Source organism: Mauremys reevesii, linkage group 3 (assembly GCF_016161935.1).
Source record: "Mauremys reevesii isolate NIE-2019 linkage group 3, ASM1616193v1, whole genome shotgun sequence".
Taxonomy (NCBI): Eukaryota; Metazoa; Chordata; order Testudines; family Geoemydidae; genus Mauremys; species Mauremys reevesii.
Window position 1 is genome coordinate 57,378,916 of NC_052625.1, and position 21,245 is coordinate 57,400,160.

The 21,245-nt window shown below is 42.4% G+C and overlaps 1 protein-coding gene across 3 annotated transcripts in view; it reads left to right on the top strand.

The window, feature by feature from the left end:
* ALK (ALK receptor tyrosine kinase) overlaps positions 1-21,245 on the top strand; it is a 574,134-nt gene that overhangs the window by 13,324 nt on the left and 539,565 nt on the right. The window contains exon 1 of one of the 3 annotated variants that reach the window (XM_039530218.1): positions 3,323-3,680. The exons of 1 other annotated variant lie outside the window; for it this stretch is intronic. The gene's annotated coding sequence lies outside the window, so the exon portion shown is untranslated. Of the gene's footprint in view, positions 1-3,322; positions 3,681-20,574; positions 20,679-21,245 lie in introns of those variants that run through there. One more of the 3 variants, XM_039530221.1, reaches the window with a different exon arrangement.

Genomic DNA, 21,245 nt, shown 5'->3' on the forward strand with positions numbered 1-21,245 from the left:
ACCATGGATAGAGAGCTCCTAAACACAGTGCATAGGTGAGGATAGTCTCCTGCTATGGTGATGCATGGTGTATCTAGGGACAGCCTTTGGGGTGGATTGTATGGGCCCCCGCCCAGTGGGGTGCTGTGCACAGGCTTTGGATTCCCACCTGTCCTGCTGTGGAGAGACTAGCTGGGCTGATGGAGGTGGCACTATAGGCAGACAAGCAGCAGCAGCAGCACGCGGGAGTGGGAGAGACACGAACTGCAGTTGGAGGACCAGCCGTCAGAGCCAGGTGACTCCTCTGGAGCAGGGGTGCTCCTCCTTTACCCTGTTCCACATGTGCAGCTGCTGCTGTTCCTGCTCCCCTGCCGGCCGCCCCTGAAGTTGCCACTGGCCACTTTGGATTGGGAGTGTCCTCCTGTCTGCTTTGCAGGGGGAGCAGTGGGCTGATGGTGGGGTGTCCCCATCTCCCCCACTTGTGTATATGATTTCCACTAAGCTGAAGTGACAGGACAGGGGGGAATATGTATGTGCTGCTGCCTCTCTGGTCCGGAGCTGCTGGCAGCTGCTTGTGTCTGAACAAGCCTTGTTCAGGCTCCTGACCCTGAGTGCTGTCTTGAAGAGACAGTGCACTCACTCACTTAGGCACATACACACTCCCCTCAACACACACACACCAGGGATCCCTGAATCCAGGTCATTTCGCCACCTGGGCTGTGCTGAGGCATCAGGAGCTGCTGCTCTCCTGCCCTCCCCTTACACTGCCCACAGGGAAAGTGACTTGGATGCAGGAAGCCTCAACATCACTCCTTGCTCCCCACCTCACAGCCTCCTAGGGCTGTGTGGGGCAGAGGAGCAGCAGTCCAGTGGGAGAGCAAGCAGAAATGCCAGCTGCTTTGTGCATCCAGGAGTGGGATGCAAGGGTTAGGGACAAAGGGGGCACAGTGCAGGGGTTAGGGGCTCAGGAGGGAGGTGCAGGGGGTAGGAGCGAAGGGGCACAGTGCAGGGGTTGAGGTGCAGGAAGGGAGTGCAGGGGTTGAGGTGAAAGGGGCACACACAGTGCTGGGGTTAGGGGCACAGGAGGGGTGGGGTTGGGATGAAGGGGACACAGTGCAGGGGTTGGGGCACAGGATGGGGCAAGGGTTGGGGTGCAGGAGGCATGCATAGTGCAGGGGTTGGGGACTCAGGAGGGAGGTGCAGAGAGTAGGAGTGAAGGAGTAGAGAGATTGTGGCACAGGAGGGGAGTGCAGGGGTTGGGGTGAAGGGGGCACAGTTTAGGGTGAGGGGCACAGGAGGGGGCAGAGTTTGGGAGTGAAGGGGTGTAGGAATTAGGGGTGCAGGACGAGGAGCAGGCATTGGGGCAAAGGGGGCACAGTGCAGGTGTTAGATGGGAGGGTGGGGAGCCCATGGGGGCCAGGGGCACTGGGAGGTGCCATGCCCACAGGGGCCAGGGTACCAAAATGCAAGTTCACCCTGGGTGCCATTTTCCCTAAGGCCTGCCCCTGTATAGAACAGATGCATAAGTTGTCATTGCTGAATGCTATAAGGGGGCCCCATGCACTTGTTTCCTTTGTTTTAATTATAGAGAGGCAACTCTACACTTCATATATATTGCAAAGTAGAAGGCAAAGTTCCTGTGGAGTTGTAAATACCATATGCATTGGCAAATATAGATTCTCCCCTTCTCGTCACACTATTTTTAGTGCTGTTATATCTTCAAATGTTTTTCATCACTTTTTTCCAATCTCTTAGCTGTAAGCACTATAAGGCCTATGACACACTTGAGCATATGGAAGTTCTGACTTCTTTTAAGAACTTAGATTAGAATCCATGCACTTGGGTTCTCTCACTTCTACCAATTCCCATTAAATAAAGACCAAAATGCCTGGTGCTTTAGAATGCCTTTCATCTGAGAATCTCTAAGTGCTTTGCAGGTGCTAATTAAGCCTTAGCAGCTCTGTGACAATACTGAGTATTTATATCCATTTTACAGACTGCTCATAAAATTTAGAGTTGGAAAAACCTTGTTAGATAATTAAACCAGCCTGCAAGTGCAGGATAGTCTTCTCATAGAGAATGTCAAATACTGTTACACTCTACTCTCACCAACCAGCCAAGAAGCAAGAATTAAGGCATAGAAATTCTCTGTATTTTGCCCATGATTATATAGCAAGTCAGGAATAGAATCCCAAAATCTTGTTCTCTAAACACCAAATGATGCCTGCCTAGATCCTATACAAACATCCCCCTCACCCCCTACCAAAAAAAGTTTTTTCCTCAGCTCCCACCCCTTAGACAAATCTGCTTCTTGGTATGTTCCTCACCAGCTCATTTTTTGTGTGATTTAAATTGTGTTCTCAAAAGGAACTAAGACAACTTTGCTCTGTTGGGGGCCTCAAATTCTGTCTTCAGGAACTACCCTATGGCCTTTGTTAGTAGCACTGTGTATTAAAGTATGCAGTCATTAGGGAGCATGATGATATGGTTATTTCTGAGGGAGGTTTCGTTATTGATGCTAATTAAACTTGAAGCTAATGAGAAAGGATTACTTTTCAGGGCTTAAGACGAGGGCAGAATAGTTATTAAAGGTTAATTATTCTTCTAAAAGACTCAATTTCAGCAACAAATCATTTTTTCAACTCTTTTCTTTCATGCTGAAAGAGACTTGTTTGAAGGGGATTTGAAATATAATTGCAGCACTGACCTCATCTAGCTCTTGATCAGCAATCTCTTTCCATCAGCAAAAGGTTAATACAATGTTTAAAGAAAAGGAATTCCATGTATCCTCTACATATGGACAGTTCAGAATAAGTCTCCTGGCAAATAGTTCCTGCTAATCTTCTGCTTGATTTCCTTGGTGTAACTTTTTAACTTTGAAAAGTATCAAATTCCTCAAAGCCCAAAGATGTAATGGGTGCTCTCCCAACTGCCGCATCATGGAGAATCTGATAGTGAGGCCATAGATAAGATTGCTTGGAGACTTGTACTTCAAGATGGTCTCAGCTCCCTCTGTTTTACACAGAGACTGAGTTCAGCTTTAACAATTGGCACACCTCCTTTTCATATTTACTAACTTGTAGGGAAGAGAGACATGCATGCTCCTACTTCTGGTTTTTCACATGAGAGCTGTTACTCTGACAGACTATAAGTGGATTGTCAGAAGGCAGCTCTTCTCTTCCCCCTTCACGGCCCTCCTGCCAGAAACCTTACTTATCCCCCCCACATTGCCACCCACGTGGTCCTGTTTGTCCCTCATGCTTCCCAGGTGTACCACATAATGAGAGACCTTCTGCATCACAGCAGGCTTTCATGCCCTGCACAACAAGCTATGGTGGTATACTACAGGCGGAGCAGCAGCAGTTTGCTTGTAGGGGTAGGAAAGTCTGAGGAGATTCTTAGTGCAACTTTAGGCCCCTGATCCTCTCTCACTCCTATACAAACAGAAGACAGGTGGGAGACCACAGCTGGTTTTAAGCAGGAGAGGGGGTAGGTGGCTGGTCTGCTCACAGGAGGAGAGGGCTTTTTGAAGGCTGGGAGGTTCCATCCCTTCCTTCTTGTGGAAGATGTACTGGCTCACCCTGCTCCCTCCAACTTTGCCCCTACTCCTGAAAAACTGCTTTTGGCAGCTAGGCTTCCTCTCTGTTCCTTGGAGAGACAAGCAGGGGCCTAGGACAGCGGCAATGGAACCCTGTAGGCAGGTAGGGCTGGGCCTTAATTCTCTGTGTTGGGGTGGGATGGCTTAATTCTCTATACTGGGGGTGTAAGGACTGAATTAAATGTGTGGGGGAGAGGGGAGAATATCAGCTTTAACTGTAAGGGAGGCAGCCTGGACCCCCAAATATCCTCTCTTGGTATCCCAGGAGAATCCCTGGCAGGGGACCCTCTTTGCAACCCCCCATCTGTGTGAAGCATCTGCTGTTGTCATGTTACAATTAGTGATGTTACTGCTGAGGCCAAAGGCTATTGACTATAGTGGAAGGTGGTGCTCTGGACTGCAGAGAGCCAGTCAGATAGTGGCAGCTTACAGCAGCCTCTCATTATGGTATTATGTAACATTTAAATAAAAACAATTTAATGCTTTTATGTAAGTTTAACAGGAACACCCTTCCTGCTCAACTCTCCCATCAGTAGCAGGTCACAAAACTGGTCTATTTCTTTCACACAGTGAAGGAAGACCCTTGAAAATAAGTTTTAGATTTTAAAAAAAAAATCTCTGTCAGTTATGATGTGAGGTGCAACAAAACCCTGCTATGCCACATTTCAGCCATTTGTCATACTTTGAAGGCCTGGCTGACAGATTTGAAGGCTGACAGGTATGCTCCCAAAACACAACATAGCTCCAGCCCCAAAGGCCTCCCAGAAACCCCATGCTACCCTAACCCTCTTCCCTGCCCCATTCACAGACAACCTCTCACTTTGCTCCTCTCCTTGCTTGCCTGGTATTCCCTAATTTTATTGGAGGACTTGTTTTGGGTTTTGTATATGCATTCCAAGTTGTCTCAGCCCTTAACAGAGAGGCAGGATTATTCATGTTTTAAGAAAATCCAACTCTTCTCCCAGCTGTTTGAATTAAATTGATATTAACAAAGCCAAACAGACAAATGAATTTTGAAGTCTTAAAAAGTTCTCTTGCCTTCCCTATGAACCAAGTTTAATTTCAGGGTACCCCTGAGGTTATTTGAAAACTCCTCCAGCTGTTAGTATAGTCTTTTGGGAGAAGTAAGCTAGACCCAATCCTGTTCTTACCTAATATAAAAGGCAAGCAAAACTTAAGCCAAAAAAATCAGGTGTTTATTAGAATACACAAGGGAGCGAACAAACAAAAGCCTCAAACTACAAACCCAATTTCTATTTTCCTTCTGAAGGTCACCTTAAATGATTTATATGTTTGGCATTCTGTCCTACCATCAGTGCTTAATTTGTGCTACGGCTTGCCAGGGCTGAGCTCCAGCACCTCTGGGCTTGGCAGTTCATAGCCCTGGCACCTTTGGGCTTGCTGCATCAGTTATTAAAGTAAAAATATTACTTGAGCCTACCATCAGTTTTTCCGCTGAGCTCCTTACTGACTTCAGTGGGGAATATTGTGCTTGGATCAGTGGCAAGGGATGACCCTTGCCGCACTCGTAAGCTTGTAAAACTCTTCAGTGTTTTCCCCCTGGTTAGGAATGAGAAGGTTTGGCATCAGTTGCTGATTTAGGTGTGGGGCTGAGGGAACTAGGCAGTGGGATCAGGAGGCAGAGAGAGATGTGGTGGTCTGTGCATTAAAGTAACTTGGTTATTTGTACTGAAAGAACACATAATACAAATACAGCAGAAGGCACCGCTTGTTGTTGACTACGAACGGCAGCTCCTTCTCTGTCCCTGCAGGCCAGAACCTCACCTTCCAATGTGGAAGGTGCTCCTTTGACCTCTGCAGCCACATTCTGACATAAACAGTTGCTCTACACAGGTGTCAGGCTTTAGGCCACCCTGGAGGTTGCTGTTTTGCCCTCAGGAATAAGAGTTTCCTCTCCACAGTAGTGTGTGTGTAATATATATGTAGGTAGATAGTTGTTGTTAATTGATATCTTACACGGGAGTTGTCTGCTGCCAAACCTACTGAGATTGGAATGGCTGTACTTGTGAAAAGCCCTGTTCCAGCCTGGAGTGTGAGAGGAGGCAAAGCTTTTTTGTTGCTATCAAGGACCTGCAATTTTTGCAGGACTTTCTCTTATTAGTGCCTAAAGAATATCTAGAGGATCCATCTGAACAAGGCCCTCCTATTTCCTTTTGAAAAGAGGCTTTGTTTGTGAGGGGGAAACTGGCATCTTTTGTTGTGTGCATTGTACTGTGTTCTTGGAAGCTCCCAAGCATGCAGCAAGCATTATGCAAGGTTGCACTGGGGATGAGCCTCATTAATAGGGCTCTGTGAGAGAGCCTGCGATGCTGTACCTGTTATAATGCTAGAACTCCCATTTCTGGCTCCATCAATAGGACACCATTCACCAGCACTGAATTCACTTGAAAAGTAACATCCTGTGTCTCACATTCCTCCTAATGGTGTCCTCTCCAAAAATAAACTGAAAAGAACCTTTTTTATTATTATTATCACTGCATCCCCATTCATTCCACTCTGCTGAGTTCAGAGTGAAGTGCAAATGATAACATTTGAAGTGCTAACTTTCCAGGAGTAATTAAGGTTTTAAATCATCTGAGCATTTCTGGATCAGCCACAGGGCATGACTTTTCTTGCCTTGCCTTGCCAATCTAAAATCCTTTCTTATTTCTACACACAAAAGCTGCATAAAGTTTTAAGACCTGATTCAATAACACTTTATGGATAATGAACATGGCTTATATTAAGTCTTCAAAAAACAGCCTATGCATAAGACTTAATGTATTGAAGTTTATCACCAGTGTAACCTATTTGGAGTGGCAGGTTTTTTGTATTGGCTATAAAACAATATAAAATATACTGACGTGAAGAAAAAGCAATTTAAAGGAACTGGTCTCCTCTAGTTCCCTGTAGCATATTTAGGTGCTAGTTATTCCACGTAGCTAGTTTTTAAGGAGTTTGTCAAGAAGGTCAATTTCTCTTGAGAGAGGCAAATTGGTTGGTTCGTTTAAACTGGATTGGACAAAGCATGAATATGCTACAGGGAACAATCCCATCCTGGCAAAGGGGATGTACTAAATTATCTAATGGTCCGAGGAGATGGTTCCTGAAGCTAATTTTGTCATACATATCTTTTCTAATGACGGGTGGATTCCGAGTTTTTAGATATTCTATATAAAGAAAAAATTAACACTTGACTCTAAAGCTTATCCAAATTATCGAAAGTTCTCGAATCTACAAAACGCATCAGGATATGCCATGTGCACAAACTTTCTCCGGAGATTTTCAGTATCACCCGATTCTGGTCCAGTTGGAAATAAAGGAAGCACATTGATCATGGGATTTTGTGAAGATGTGCCTGGATCCAAGCATCTCCCCCCTCCATTTCTAGCAATTTGGCATGTTTGGGCTTATCTGAGACATGGAAGGGCAGGAAAATATGTTTGTGTGAGAATGTAAAGATGACTTTTTCTAACTTCAGAAAAATTCTGGGCAAAGCTTCAGGGAGTTGAGTTCTTATGCTATGGAAACCCTACAGCTTAAGGGTAAAATGGTCTAATATAAATTGTGGAGGTTGGAGAGAGGAAACGTAACTTAGATTCATGGGCAACGCATAAAGTTCTCTTCTCATCATCATTAAAACCTCAGATGAAGGATCCAGTTCTAAATCCGACTAATTATTCAAATGGAACCTTTTGATGTTCACCCAACTTTAAATTTATCAGGTTTTCTAGTAAGTTTTTTTTTCTCCCTGCCTGAGTTGGCCCTCTCCATAGCTTTCTGTATTAGGCCTGCCTGAGTGATAACTCTCCTAGTAAGAGGCTGCCTGCTTGTCTCTCTTTGCCTTTTTGGTGTGAATTCAGAGTTCTAAAATGCATTGGGAGTTGCGTGGTGGCCTTGCTTTGACATCTCTATATATGTGAGTAATGGGGACACTTAAAACCGATTTTCCTTTTGAAGGATATTCAGGAATGAGGAATCCCAAATCGTGTGCAGTAGAGCTCAGAGAGGAGAGCTGTTCAGCAAGATTAATGAGAAGGGAGATTTCTAGTCTGGTGAAATACACAATGCTGACTAGGAAATAAACAATGAAACACTGGATTAAGAGTCCCAGGGCCTCCGAGTGGAATCATTTGTGGATGATGGATACTAAGCAATCCTGGACCGCCTTCCCTTTGAGGTTCTTAAAGTGCTTGGAAGACTGTAGGTCTCATGACATCCTGGTGAGGTAGCTAAATGATTGTTTCCATGTCACAGAAGAATAAACTTAGGTACAGAGAGGTTAAGTGACCTCCTCAGGGCTGCACACTGAGTCAGTGGTAGGACTGAGACTAAAACCCAGGAGTCTTGATTACATGTTATAACTGCTAAAGTATGGGAAAGCAAAATGTTTGGAAGAACAGAACTAAAATCAAATAGAAACACAACTGATTTCAGACAATGGAGGGCATGAGAAAGTTATAGACAAGAAGAACAAATAGAAAAGAAAATAAAGATGGATTTTTCTAGTAGTATACATTTTGTTTGAAAGGCTGTGGCTATCAGAGCAATGAATTGTCAGCTATGGGTTACAATTAGGGACAGGGTTATTGAGAGGCTGGAGGAATAAGGTTTTAGACATGGAAGGAGTCATGTAGTTGCACACTTCACCATAAAGGGCACTAGAAAAATGACAAAGTAGAGCTCACTTTTATAGATCTTTTAATATATAATCATAATTGGAGGACATTTGAACTTGGTTGTGGAGAAGTTGAAGCTGTATGATTATAGCTCTTAGTTTCTGAGTTTAAAACCATATGGCAATGACTTTCCCTTAGAGCACCTTTAATCCAGAATGATCTCAAAGAACCTCGCCAGCCGATATACAAACAACATACTTACAGAAATGAATTCTTCCACCAAGTCACTTCTAGGGTGAAGCCCAGCAACTGTTCGTCATTGCACAGCAATGCTACAAAGAATTTAGTGGCAGCATGGGAGTGAAGAATACGAGATCCCACTGAAGCTACAGGGGGATTTTAACAGCCTGATGTTGCCAGGACTTTGGCTCAACTAAAATATTCTCGGTTCAACATTCAGCCCTAATATATAGACTGCTTAATTCATATACTATAATGAAGGCCTGAATGTCTTATTTTATACTGGCAATTAAGGGGTGAAATCCTGGTCCCACTGAAGTCAATATTAAAACTGCAATTAACTTCAATGAGGCCAGGATGTCAGTCTAGATCTTGTCTATCCATTTTTCCCCTTTTGGAAGTCTCTATGAACAACTGGAAAGCTGTATGTTCATTACATCAGAGAAATTATGCAAGTGAAACTTGATTAAATAAAAATCAATTCCCTTCTCAATTAGCTTGAAACTGTCTTTTGTTAACACATATGTAACTCCTCTTTAAGGTTCAATAAACAAAAATAAAAAGCAGAATAAATAATATTTTGGTGGGGAATAAAATATCCAGGTCTCTATATATCCTAACAAAGCAAATAAAAGGCACAATCCAATATTTTTTTCCTTTGCAAATAACTTTTAAGGTACAGGGTGGTGATAGCTCTGAAGAGTTTCACCAGGGTGATGGTGGACAATGGTCTTGGTGAAATCTAACTGATGATGGCTCAGGGATCATTGTTAGGATTCTGTGGCTAGATTTAATGGTGTAGTGGAAGTGAAGTCTGCAAGCAGGTAAAATAATTCTGACTTTAGAGGGGAAAACAGCCAGTAATAAGCAGCAGTGCAGTAATCAGATACAGAAGGGCTTATCCTAAAGTACAATGACTTGAAAGATGGCAATGATGGTAGATAACCATAAAGAGGGATATGAAACTGAGAATAAATAGAGCAATATCCTCTAAACTATAAAGAGCTGGAGCATAATACCTGGAAAGAAATTCAGGAGTTATTACTTGAGAAAGTTCCCTAAAGTTGTCAGGCAGTTGTGCAGCTGGTGAATAGACTACACAGTGGGATCTGGACTGAACTAAGACAGTAAAATCAAAGGGGATGGCATCATTTCCTCTGCCAGCCATTATTTCACTTTAATATGAAGTGGAGTCCTGTAAATAAAGTAGTGGTCATGATACCATAGGAATGATGGAAGGGATGGAATCAGCCAGGTCCCAAATTTAAGCTACATTATGTAAAAGGAATTTCTGTTCCCTATATCATCCTTAATGTAAACTTGAGAATCAGGGCTCCTAAGTGTCTTGAGTTTGTTTGAAGGACCACACTAGGGGCCTGGTCCAAAGTGCACTGAAGTCAATGGAAATTTGTCCATTTACTTCAACAGGTCTTAGGTGACTAAGGAGTTTATAAAGCCTTTTTGTCTTCAAATGACCAGTTAGCATGTGAATGCTGTTTCTATCTCATGGTTGCTGGGACGCTTGTGTGAAATGAGTTGATTCAGCTGAGTTCCTAGGAAACGAGTATCTGAATAAAATAAGAGTATCAGCAGAGAGAGGTGGATGCTTCCTGGGGGAGAAAGGGCACACAAGCATTACTGCCTGGCCTGTTTTCTGTCAGACAATAATAACAGCCTTCTCCTGTAAACTGGCCCTGCTGATGCCTCTGAGTCTGTTTTCCCCACCCGTTTTCAGATGTCACCAGCCAAAAGATTGAAGGGAACCATCTTCTGAGGCCTACCAATCGCCCCCAATGAATGAGGGTTTGGGCACATTGTGTGTATTTTTTGCGTGGATAAACTGAGCTTCAAGGTGTCAAATCCAGCACCTTTCACCAGCACTTAGTCCACTTAGAAAACAGAGAAAACACTGGTGCTGGGTTTGTTTTTGACCCCATATTGTCCTCGTACTTGTCAAATGTGCATGTGGGATAATGAAAGCCCTTGTTCTTAAATGCTTGTCACTGACTGGTGGGAAGGGCTTGGGCTTAGTCTGGTTTGCTGCAGTCTAGAGGGCTATCTTGTGCTGTTCTAAGCTGGTCTTCTGTTGGATCTTAGGCCTGAGGCGTCTCATGGCAGGGATTTGGGTCATAGATCAGAGAAGCTGCGCTCCCATAAAAGGTTCCCTAAAGGAGAAGGGAGATGATCCTAGCACAAACAAAGGGAAAAGTGCCAGAGCCCTGGGGTCTGGTGTTGGGAGAAAGTAGTTGTCTAGCAGGGGTGTGGAGTGGGGGACAGGACTTACACTACAATAATAATAATAATAAAAAGGAAATGTAGGGGCATTGATACATAATCCTGTTGTTAAGTGGAGGCTAGAATGTTAAGCTTTATACCTCTGAAGCCAGAGGTTCAGATTCTTTCTTCTGGTAAAATAAAAAGATGTGGGTTAACTGTATCCTTGCAAAGTTCCTTAGAGCTTGCAGTACAGGCAACCAGAAGAATCTATCACATCTTGATATTCTGGGGAAAGATCAAAGCTCACTGGACCTATTGGTTAAGGCTTGCGATAATTTAGAGGCAATTTGTTCTGGTGGCTAGAATAAGGGAGACCTTTTATTGAGAGCTTAAACTTCCTCACTTTCATCCCATTACTCCTTTGGGCCAGCTTCACTTGGAGATTTCCAGTAACTTTATCAATAGCTTCCATTCAATGTACAATATGGAATCCTGTGTCTCAGTTGAAGCATGATCTTCATATATAAAAACAGCTAGTATTCATCTGTGCACACTCCTTGAACTTTGCAAGTCTGATCCTCTGAGTAAGCAGAGGGACTTTGGGCTTTTGTACGCTTACAGTGCTGCTGCAGCACTGCTGCAGTGCTGTAGCACTTAGTAAAGACATTACCTACACTGGTGGGAGAGCTGCTCTCATGGGTGTAGCTACTCCACCTCCCTGAGAGGTGGTAACTGTATTGATGGGAGAAGCCGTCCAGTCAACCAGCGCTATCTACACTGGGAGTTAGGTCAGTATAACTGAATCTCTTTGTGCTGTGGATTTTCCACAACATAGTTATACCAACATATGTTTGTAGTATATAGATCAGGGCTAAATAATGTGATCTCTAAGATATCTGTTTGCTTCCTTAGCCAAGCAACTAAAGCCTAGCTTACATCTGAATTTGCAAGTGAATTTGGTGCTCCGATGCATCTTGAGTCCCATTCCTGAGCAAGCTAATTTGCAAGCTCACTAAGGAACATCTCCAGCCCCACATAGCTACTTCCAATATCCTGGAACTATTCCAATCTGGCTCTGGGGCAGGGTATAGGACAGATGGAACTGGTGGCACTGATGAATGATTTCCTCTTGTCTGTGGACAAGGGCCATCCATCCATTATCTCTTTGCAGCATCTAACAAAGTTAATCTTAGAATTTTGCTGTCCCACCTCAGACAAGTTGTAGGGTGCGTAGGATCATATTAAGATTGCTTCAAGTGTTTCTCTCAAACAGCCCTCAGAGAGTCATGATTGGAACAGGGCTTGATTGTGGTGCTAAGAACTCACCAAGATTCAGAAGTCTTGGAAGAAAAGAAAAATGGCATCTTTCCAGTTTTGGATTTGACCTGGGACCAAAACCCTAAGGGCACGTTTGGACTGAGTTATAAGAATCCAAATTGTGATACACTAACTCTTAGTGGACAGGAATTTATCCCAAAAGTAGCTCCATTGAGTACAGGATGACTTAAATGAGACCACTTGTAGCATAAGGTACTCTTTAGTGTGAGAAAGTGTCAGAATCTGGCCCTAAGCAGATCTGCCTTGACAGGAGGAATGTGTGGCTTAACTAAGGGCTGTTTCTGTAGGCCTTTTATGAACATATAACCCCTCTTTAAGAGATACTCATGTAAAAACTGTCATGTTATAGCTCTATAACATGTTCTATATCTATGGCAAACCTGAAAGATGATCAGGAGCAAGGGGATAAACTACTGGATGAGCAACATGTTGGCTATACAGGAAAGTGGCTTGTAATTTTAGAGGGAGGGAGATGAGATTATTTCAGCCCTTGGAAAAGTTGACCTTGGATAGCTACAAAACTACACAGAAGCCTATTTTCTAACTACATGCAGAGAAAAATGTGTCTCAGTAAAAATATGAGCCAATAACTCATTTCCTGTTTTGTGTTTGCCAGTTTACGCGGTACTGTGTTTTTCAGTAAATGGAGACATATACCAATATATTTAGTTGCCACCATTCCACCCCAATGAATTTAGATTAAAATATTGTTTTAATTTACTTAATATTGTGTGCAGCTTGATCTACTGGAGCTGAAAGGAGAAGGATATAAACCCAAAATGAGGGACCAAAGAAAACTGTTAGTGCCAGGAGCTGAGTTCTGGAAGGTGACGCTCTTTTGGCAGCACTAGAATTTCCATGCTCTCATGAACCTGCATTTTCGTGTGCAATAGTCACATTAATCAAAGTTAAGATTGCACTAAATTTGTGTGGGATGGAGATAAACGTGGGGTCTAACCCAGGGATAGTCAATAAGCAGACCATGGGCCAAATCCGGACTACCTGATGCTTTTGAATGGACCCTGAGATCTTTTTATTTACTTATTATTTTCTCTGGAGTCTGGACCTTGACTATACCTTGACCAAGAAATGTGGACCTTAACAAAAAATAATTGACTACCCCTAGTCTAACCTGTAGTGCTATGGATGAACTGAATGAGTTGTCTTATCTACATAGCTGGGGAGTCTCTCTGTGTTGATACTTCAGGTTAGGTAACAAGCTCTGACCTACTATAGACTTTAATCCTTCCAGTCTTTCATCTCTTAACACTTTACACAGTTTATTTTGTTCCCTCTCCCTCTTTTTTGTACATGCTGTGATGTATTGGATAGTTTGAATGAATGTGAATGCTGCCCTCTACGTGACGGAATCAGTTGTGTGTCATAGGTCCCATCCCACTCAGAGTTTGTCCTTTTAGAATAGTTATTGGGGGGAGGAGGCTGTTCTCTTGAAGCAGATGCTGTTGAGTTCAGTCCTGCTATCATGTGATGTTCCAAATGGCCATGGTTTGCTGCACAATAACAGGTATGAAATTCTGAGGTATCCATGGAGCCTGACCCATCCCTTCTCAAACTGGAACAAATGTCACGTGTGATCTTACAAAATCACTTGTGCCTATAGTTGTGGGATTTAATTTAAAGAGGCCACAACCCAATTTCCAGCTCCACTGAAGACAGTAATGAACATTCCCTTTCCACTTCCAATAAATTATTTGGGCTGCTCTTCTGGGGCAGACAAAGTTGTGCTCTGTTTCCCTTCATGGTCTACACATTCTTAATATCCTCCTCCTTCTTTTTTTTGTATAAACCAGCTATTTGGAAATCTCTGTAGCTTGGAATGTCATGCTCAGATTTATTGTGTTCCCATACACCTGGCTGCTCACCATGTAGGTCAGCAGAATAAAGCAATGTTCAAAGCAAGGGACTCATTAGGATAGTCTCCGAAGACTTTTGACAAGATCCTTGAGCCCTGAGTCACACATGAGTTCTCAAAGTACTTTAAAGAAGAGCTCAGGTGTTTGGTTGCTAAAAAAGACTAGTTTAACACTCACAGGGCCAGCATGTTAACCCTTTAACGCTTCTTTGCTGTCATCCTCCATTGTTTAGTATTTGTATTGCGTTAGCATCTAGAGACTCTAGTTAAGGATTGGGGCTGCATGGTACTAGGCACTTTACATAAGTATAACCTGAACATGATTCCAGTGCCATAGAACTTACAATATAAGTATAGAATGAGCCAACAGGTGGATCCAACAGAGAGGCCAGGGGAACACAAGGTAAGTGAGATAATTAGGATGAAAGAGACGGATAGGCTGTTCACAGGACGTGTTGCAGTTGCATCTTTCTCAGCCATCCCAGGAATACATAGTGGCAGCCCGGCAATTAACAAGTATGATATCCCTTTAGAAAAGTAATTATTTAGAAAGCTGAGAAATGTAACATCTGTAGAAAAGAGAAGAATGATGGGCCTAACCCATTCTATTTTCTACTCTACTCCTTACAAACAAACTCAGCCACCCTGAGGTTGCATTTCCTGGGTACATTTTCCAGAAATTCTTCTTCCAGTTAACATCAGTTGGACCTGCTTCTAGCCAGCTTGAATTGACTGGTTAAAAATATTGTTCCTCTTGGGCAGGAGGGGGAAATAATTCTGTAATCTTCTTTGATGCCAGAAAAATTATGGAGTGAGTTTTGAAAAATTTAAATTGCAGGAAAATAAGAAAAGAGGGCCTCCTAAGGCATATTGATATTTGTAAAGTAAGTCTGTGTGTGTGTGTGTGTGTGTGTGTGTTTCAGAGAGAGTGAGATGAAGCAGGCTAGGAAGCTGTTTGGCTGAAGTATCCTTTGTTAGGATTAGCCTAAAGAAACAGACTAAATTGGTGTGTGTGTGTGATTTTGGTTTTTTTGTTTTGTTTTTTTAGATTTAAACCTTGTCTTTGGGGGAGGGAGCCTTGTCGAGGCTCAGCTCAGTAACATTGGGAACCCTAATGTGAATGGCTCTCCAGGTCTAGCATTGACCTTGTACTCTAAGGCTATGTCTATGCTGCATTTTCGTCATTAAAATTTTTGTCAGTCAGGGGTGTGAAAAAACCACACCCCTGACCAACAACAGTTTTACCGATGAAAAGTGCCGGTGTGGACAACGCTTTGTAGGTGGAAGATGCTCTCCCGCCGACAAAGCTACCACCCCTCGTTGAGGGTGGTCTTATTTTGTTGGCCGGAGAGCTCTTTCCGGCCAACAAAGAGTGACTACCCTGTGTACCTTACAGCGGCATTGCTGTAGCGACCCAGCTGAGCCGCTGTAAGGTGTGCAGAGCAGACATAGCCTCTGTTATGCCAGGGATCTGGCCTACTCAGGATGGTGGAGTGTGAAGACCACATTGGTACTTGCCCTTCTGATCTGTGCTGTGTTCTCCTTGGATGTATCTAAGGATCTGTGCCATAATGTGTGTGATACAGAGATGGCCCCAACTAGCAAGCTAAAAATCTACCCCCCACCCTAAATTTCAGGAGGAGGAGTTGTTTCTAATCTCTACCTCAAACTAGGTCTTTACAGTTGTAATTTTAAATTGGATTTAAAACCTGCAGGATCCTATTTTCCACTTCAGCTGTGGTTATACTTTTAGAATATCAGTGTTGGAAGGGATCTCAGGAGGTCATCTCATCCAACAACCCCCTGCTCAAAGCAGGACCAATCCCCAGACAGATTTTTGCCCCAGATCCCTAAATGGCCCCCTCAAGGATTGAGTTTACAACCCTGGGTTTAGCAGGGCAATGCTCAAACCACTGAGCTATCCCTTCCTCCCACCTTGTCAATGGCCTTTTATGTAAGTTTGCATGTCAGATCTTAAGAGACAAATGAACCTTACAAGATGTTTACCATTTTGTGTTGATGTCAGGAAAAGAGTTTACAGTCTTTCAATGCCGAACAACTGTCTCCTGGTTCTGCCTTGAGACCTAGCCTCACCCTGATGTGTAATCAAACCCCACCTCCTCAGATGATCTCATGGATACACCCATCATTACTAGAGTAACATCCAAAATCCTGCATTACTTTATTAGATCTATTTGAATGAAACTATCATTGAATTCTAAAGTGTCTCTCAACACTTAAATTAACACTGAGCAACTTTCAGAGTCCCTTGATGCATAGAGAGATACCTGGAAAGCAATGAGCAGTTTTTCAGTCTTTCATCCATCATTTAAGATGAGTTGTGTTTATATTAAAAAATAAAATAAAACTCTTCCTTCCTGTCATAAGTAGGAGCAAATGGCTTTGAATTGTCACTTTGACAAATTTTGAAGTATTAGTGGTGTTATGGGCTAAGGAACCAGTCATCTGAGTCTTCTATCTGTCAGTGTCATTATGAGATATCAAAAGGACCAGAGGAATATGTCTTGACCATTTAATAAATCTTATTTCTCTGGGTGAACTGATTTTTGGATGGTTTCATAACCAGCTGAACCCTAATTGGCTATATTCTGTCTCCAAAACAACTGCTGGAATGAGACATTTTATAGAGCTGTATATTGCTTTTCCATAACCTCAAACGGGCGTGTTATCATGGCTACCCCAACAATGGGTGATGTAAATGAATTTATTCTGGATGGGTGTACTATCAAACTCTTCTTCTGATATTTCACTATAGGATATGATACAAAATGTGTATGTGGCACCTTGCACATAATCGTCCCAGAGTGAGGGAAATTCAAAAGTAAATTAAATCTTACTTGGCATGTAACCAAAGAAAAGATTATTTTTAGGATCATATACTGTGCCCATTGCTGTGGTATCTGAGCATGTGATACGGCTACAATTTCAGCTCTCATGTAAAAATAAAGAGCGGATAAGGTTTACAAACTGACATATTTAAGATTTTCAAATTCCAGGAACAAACGAAACACAATTTCCAGTTATATTTGATCTTAAAATAGGGGGTTGACAGAGCAGAGGACTCAGGAGGGCAATGAGGGAAATAGTTAAATTTGTAGTGTCCAAATGTTCAAAATATTATGCAGGCTTTTAGCCATGCCATTTCCAATTGACTTTAATAGGAACTCAGAATGCTTTGAAAATTTGCCCCATAAAGTAAGTGCAATGTGCCAGATAAATTTTTGCAGCTAATATGAGATTAATGTTCAGCCAGTCAAGATAGAACTGCTGTCTTGTTTAAAAAAAAAAAAAAATCATCTTCTGAGATAATCATTGGGTCTGACTCTCATTTCACACTTATACTGGTGTGAATCTGGAGTAACTCAATTGGGCTTTTTCCCCCCGGAGATCCTATGGGTCTGAGTCTGACCTCATGTACACTTGAGTTTCGCTGTCAGTTTTAAAGGAGTTACTCCAGACTTATACTCGTATTAGATGAGAAGTTGGGCCCATTGCATCTTGAAAATGTATCATCACAATGCTGTGTGGCCACATTACGCTTTTGCGGAACACGAGGGTGTTGCATTAGCACAAGAGAGATTTTGGGATGCTGTTCATATCATTCAAGCCTAGTTTCCAGGGCAATGGACAGCTCCATAAAAATGGGAATGGGTGTCGTCTGCACCAAAGTCAGTGGCATTAACCCAATGTGAGTGAGATTTGAATCAAGCCCATAGGATCTAGAGCTGGTCCCAAATGAAATACCCTGCATCCCTCAAAGTTTGAATTTGGAACCAAATGTCAAGGCTAGCTCTTATTTCCATATTGTGCTGAACATCCCAGAACTTCATGAAAGTTCAGATTCATGTCCTAACTTTGAAGTCCATGCCCATCTCTGACAGGATCATGCAAACTAGAGATGGAACAGTCCTGCTAAATCCTCTTGGTGAGTTCACCCACTACTGGCCAATAACGGATTGCTGCCTATGGATATCGAATGAATATTTGCAGAGCACACTGATAAATCCCAGAATGCTAAAAAGCCATCTGTGAGTAGTGTGTGAGAGCTGCAAGTCAGCAGCATAACTGGGACTAACTGAATTAATTTCATACATAAGAGAAACATTCATGTTTCGCTTTCCTGAGAGCCTGAACCAAACCAGGATGAGGTCAGCAAACTGAGCAGTGTGTAAATAATAAACTGGCACAGCAGACTTAAGTAAGAAGCAGAATTCTATGAGGCCCTGAAAGGCACTGTGCAATGCTAGATCAGCTGAGTTCAGCAGAGTGAAGGAAAAACACTATTGACCGTTTGAAGCCAAAGAACATTACAGATCCTTACACGAGTGGTGTTGATGAGTTGTTCCTGTACAGAAGGATATATTTCCAGAAAAGGGTATATGCTGAAGTCATTCACTGCATCATGACAGCCTATTTCAATGGCTGAGGTGGGAAACAATATGGGATTATGAATGCCACTAAATCAGTGGTGGAGGTGGAGAACAGGCCATACAAATGGTCTCATTGCATTACTAGACTTTCTGATCCGAAATTGTTTTAGGGGATGTTTTAAATTGACTGTGCGCTGTTAATACACTGTCCCAGCATATGTCATTTTCATGATCTTCCTACATTTACCTACTTCCCTGTCTAGCAACCACCTGCTGGCTGCTTACTTTACTTTCTGGCATTTGAGTATGTGTATCAAGAGAATAGGTTTCTGCTCTCTGGCAGGTGGCCCTGATACAATTGCGACCTGCACTGCTGTGTTCCAATCTGGTTCTTCCCTTCACAGAGGAGTACTAGATAGGAGTCAGCAATGCCAGCTACTCATAGTTCACTCCTAAAGAGTCCATAGACAAACACCCGAGGCTCACTGCAGGCTCAGAAGAATGAAAACTCTATGGGTGGGATTGAAGGTTCCCATAACATAGGAATGAGATCAGTAGGGCTAAATATGGATGATGCAAATCATTGAGGATAGTGGTAGGGATTATGGAGAGGGTATGCTCGACATGCATTCCCAAAAGGAGCCAGGGATCAATTCCACAAACAGTGAAAGTACTTAGAGTCAAAAATAGGAAGCCAAATTTTTTGGCTGGTAGTATTTCAAAACTGCTTAAACAAAGCCAAGAACTGTAGCAAGAGCGCACAGCCCTCCCACCCCCACACCTGCATAACTCCATTGAATTCAATGGTGCTAAGCCCTCTAAGAACCTGGCTGCAAGTCTGCATTACATAGCACTTTGTTTCAGAGTAGCAGCCGTGTTAGTCTGTATCTGCAAAAAGAACAGGAGTACTTGTGGGACCTTAGAGACTAACAAATTTATTTGAGCATAAGCTTTCGTGGGCTACAGCCCACTTCATCGGATGCATAGAATGGAACATATAGTGAGGATATAGATATAGAATTCTAAAGTGTTGAGAGACACTTTAGAATTCAATGATAGTTTGAATTCTATGCAATGTATATAGATATAGATATCTATATCTATATCTATATCCTCACTATATGTTCCATTCTATGCATCCGATGAAGTGGGCTGTAGCCCACAAAAGCTTATGCTCAAATAAATGTTAGTCTCTAAGGCGCGACAAGTTCTCCTATAGCACTTTGTAAATGCTACAAGCCTCATCTCAGCATGTAGAACCTGGAATGAGCTCTTTAGAACAGGTAAAAAGGAGGTGACCTCCACCATCCTGGTCAGGATTCTAATCTCTGTCTTCTGAGAGACAGTTTGGTCTGGTGAAGGCAGCAGTGGATTGAGAGTCAGGAGACCAGTACATTGGGAAACCTCCTTCCCAGCTCTGCGATTGGCATCCTGTATGATCTTGGGTAAATCACTTTCCCTTTTTGCTCTACTTTCTCCATCTGGAAAATGGGGATGATGATACCAACCTCCTTTGTAAAGCTTTTGAGATCCGTGGCTAGAAATCATTCTAGAAGAGCTATGTATTTATTTATTAAGCACACTATTAAAACTAGAGCAGGACTCTTTCCAGGCACTGGAGGAATCTGAAGAAGGATGTCTTGAGGACATGATTTTATTAGATGTATATTTTTACAGGGGAAGATGGGGGGAGAATTGAAAACAGTCTCTTCAGGTATACCCGCCTTAAGCATGTTTGAGACAGGGAAGATTTTCTGCCCAGTTTGTAATGGGTAAAGACAGTGTGCCTGAACTGCTATAGGGAAAATTCAGCAAGATGTTTGGTCAGCCTACTCCTGGACGGGTACTCTGTAAATCACCCTTTTGAAAAGTTGGGCTTCTGGTCATCCTAATAACAAGCTCTTGCCCCCAAAACACTCAGCTCTTTTCTATACCAGTCAAAAGAGCACAAACCGCTATGTGGACACTGTTTCAGTGTGAGTGTCTTACTTGGGTTTAGCTTAAACCTTTTTCTAATCAACTTAAGACGTACTGAAATCAACCTGGCTTCAACCAAAATAAGCACACCACATAGGTTTTTGCACCAGTTTAAGTAAATTGGTTTAAAATCACACCCTAAGTAAGTTTAAATTGGTGCAACTCTGCATGTAGACAAGTCCTTACAGACTAAGTTATTCAGTATTGTGGTGAATGAGGGATGTTTATGGAGTACCATAATGAATTGTTAATTAACTTGTGATTTTTGAATAAAGTGCAAAAAAAGGATCGACATGATGGGGAGGGAGAGCATGAAAGTAGATAAATGGCAGTTTGAAAAATGCAAGTGATGAGGACCCTGCATATTATGTTTGGTAAGGTTGCCGCCTCTCCTGCCTCACAGCTGGACTGATGGGAATGTTACAGGTCTGACACTTAAGTGACAGGTACCCAGAGCTCTTGCATTTGGAATGCGATGGCATCTTTCAAAACAGTGATGGTTGTATGCATAATTAAAAAGGTATAATTGCAGCAGATTTATGCAGACTATCTTGTTTTTTGATATTCCATTCAGTAAAAACTGCAAGTTGAAGAATCACCTGATCAGTGGGAAATATTAACATATTGTGTTTTAAATAAAAAATTGTTGTAATCTGTTTGAGAATGAGAGGAACATGACTTAAGATAAAAAGTAACTGTTCAGGATACTGAATCAGTGCTGTCAATCTAGGACCTTTTATGTGAACTAAAACTCATTTTACATTGATGAATATATATTGTCATTATTCTTTGTCCCTACATTAGCTCTAGATGAAAAGTTATGTAAATGAGGGGGCTTCTGCAAGATGCTGGGCTGTCATGCTAATAGAAGCCATTTGATTAGAGTTGGTTGAATTATTCATTGTGAATTTAGCCCCTATTTCTGTGTGTGAATGGTGTTTGTGAACTTGGCCCTCGTTTGGGCATTTTCTTTTTTTTATGAGAGGAGTACAAGAGTATTATTTCATGCATAA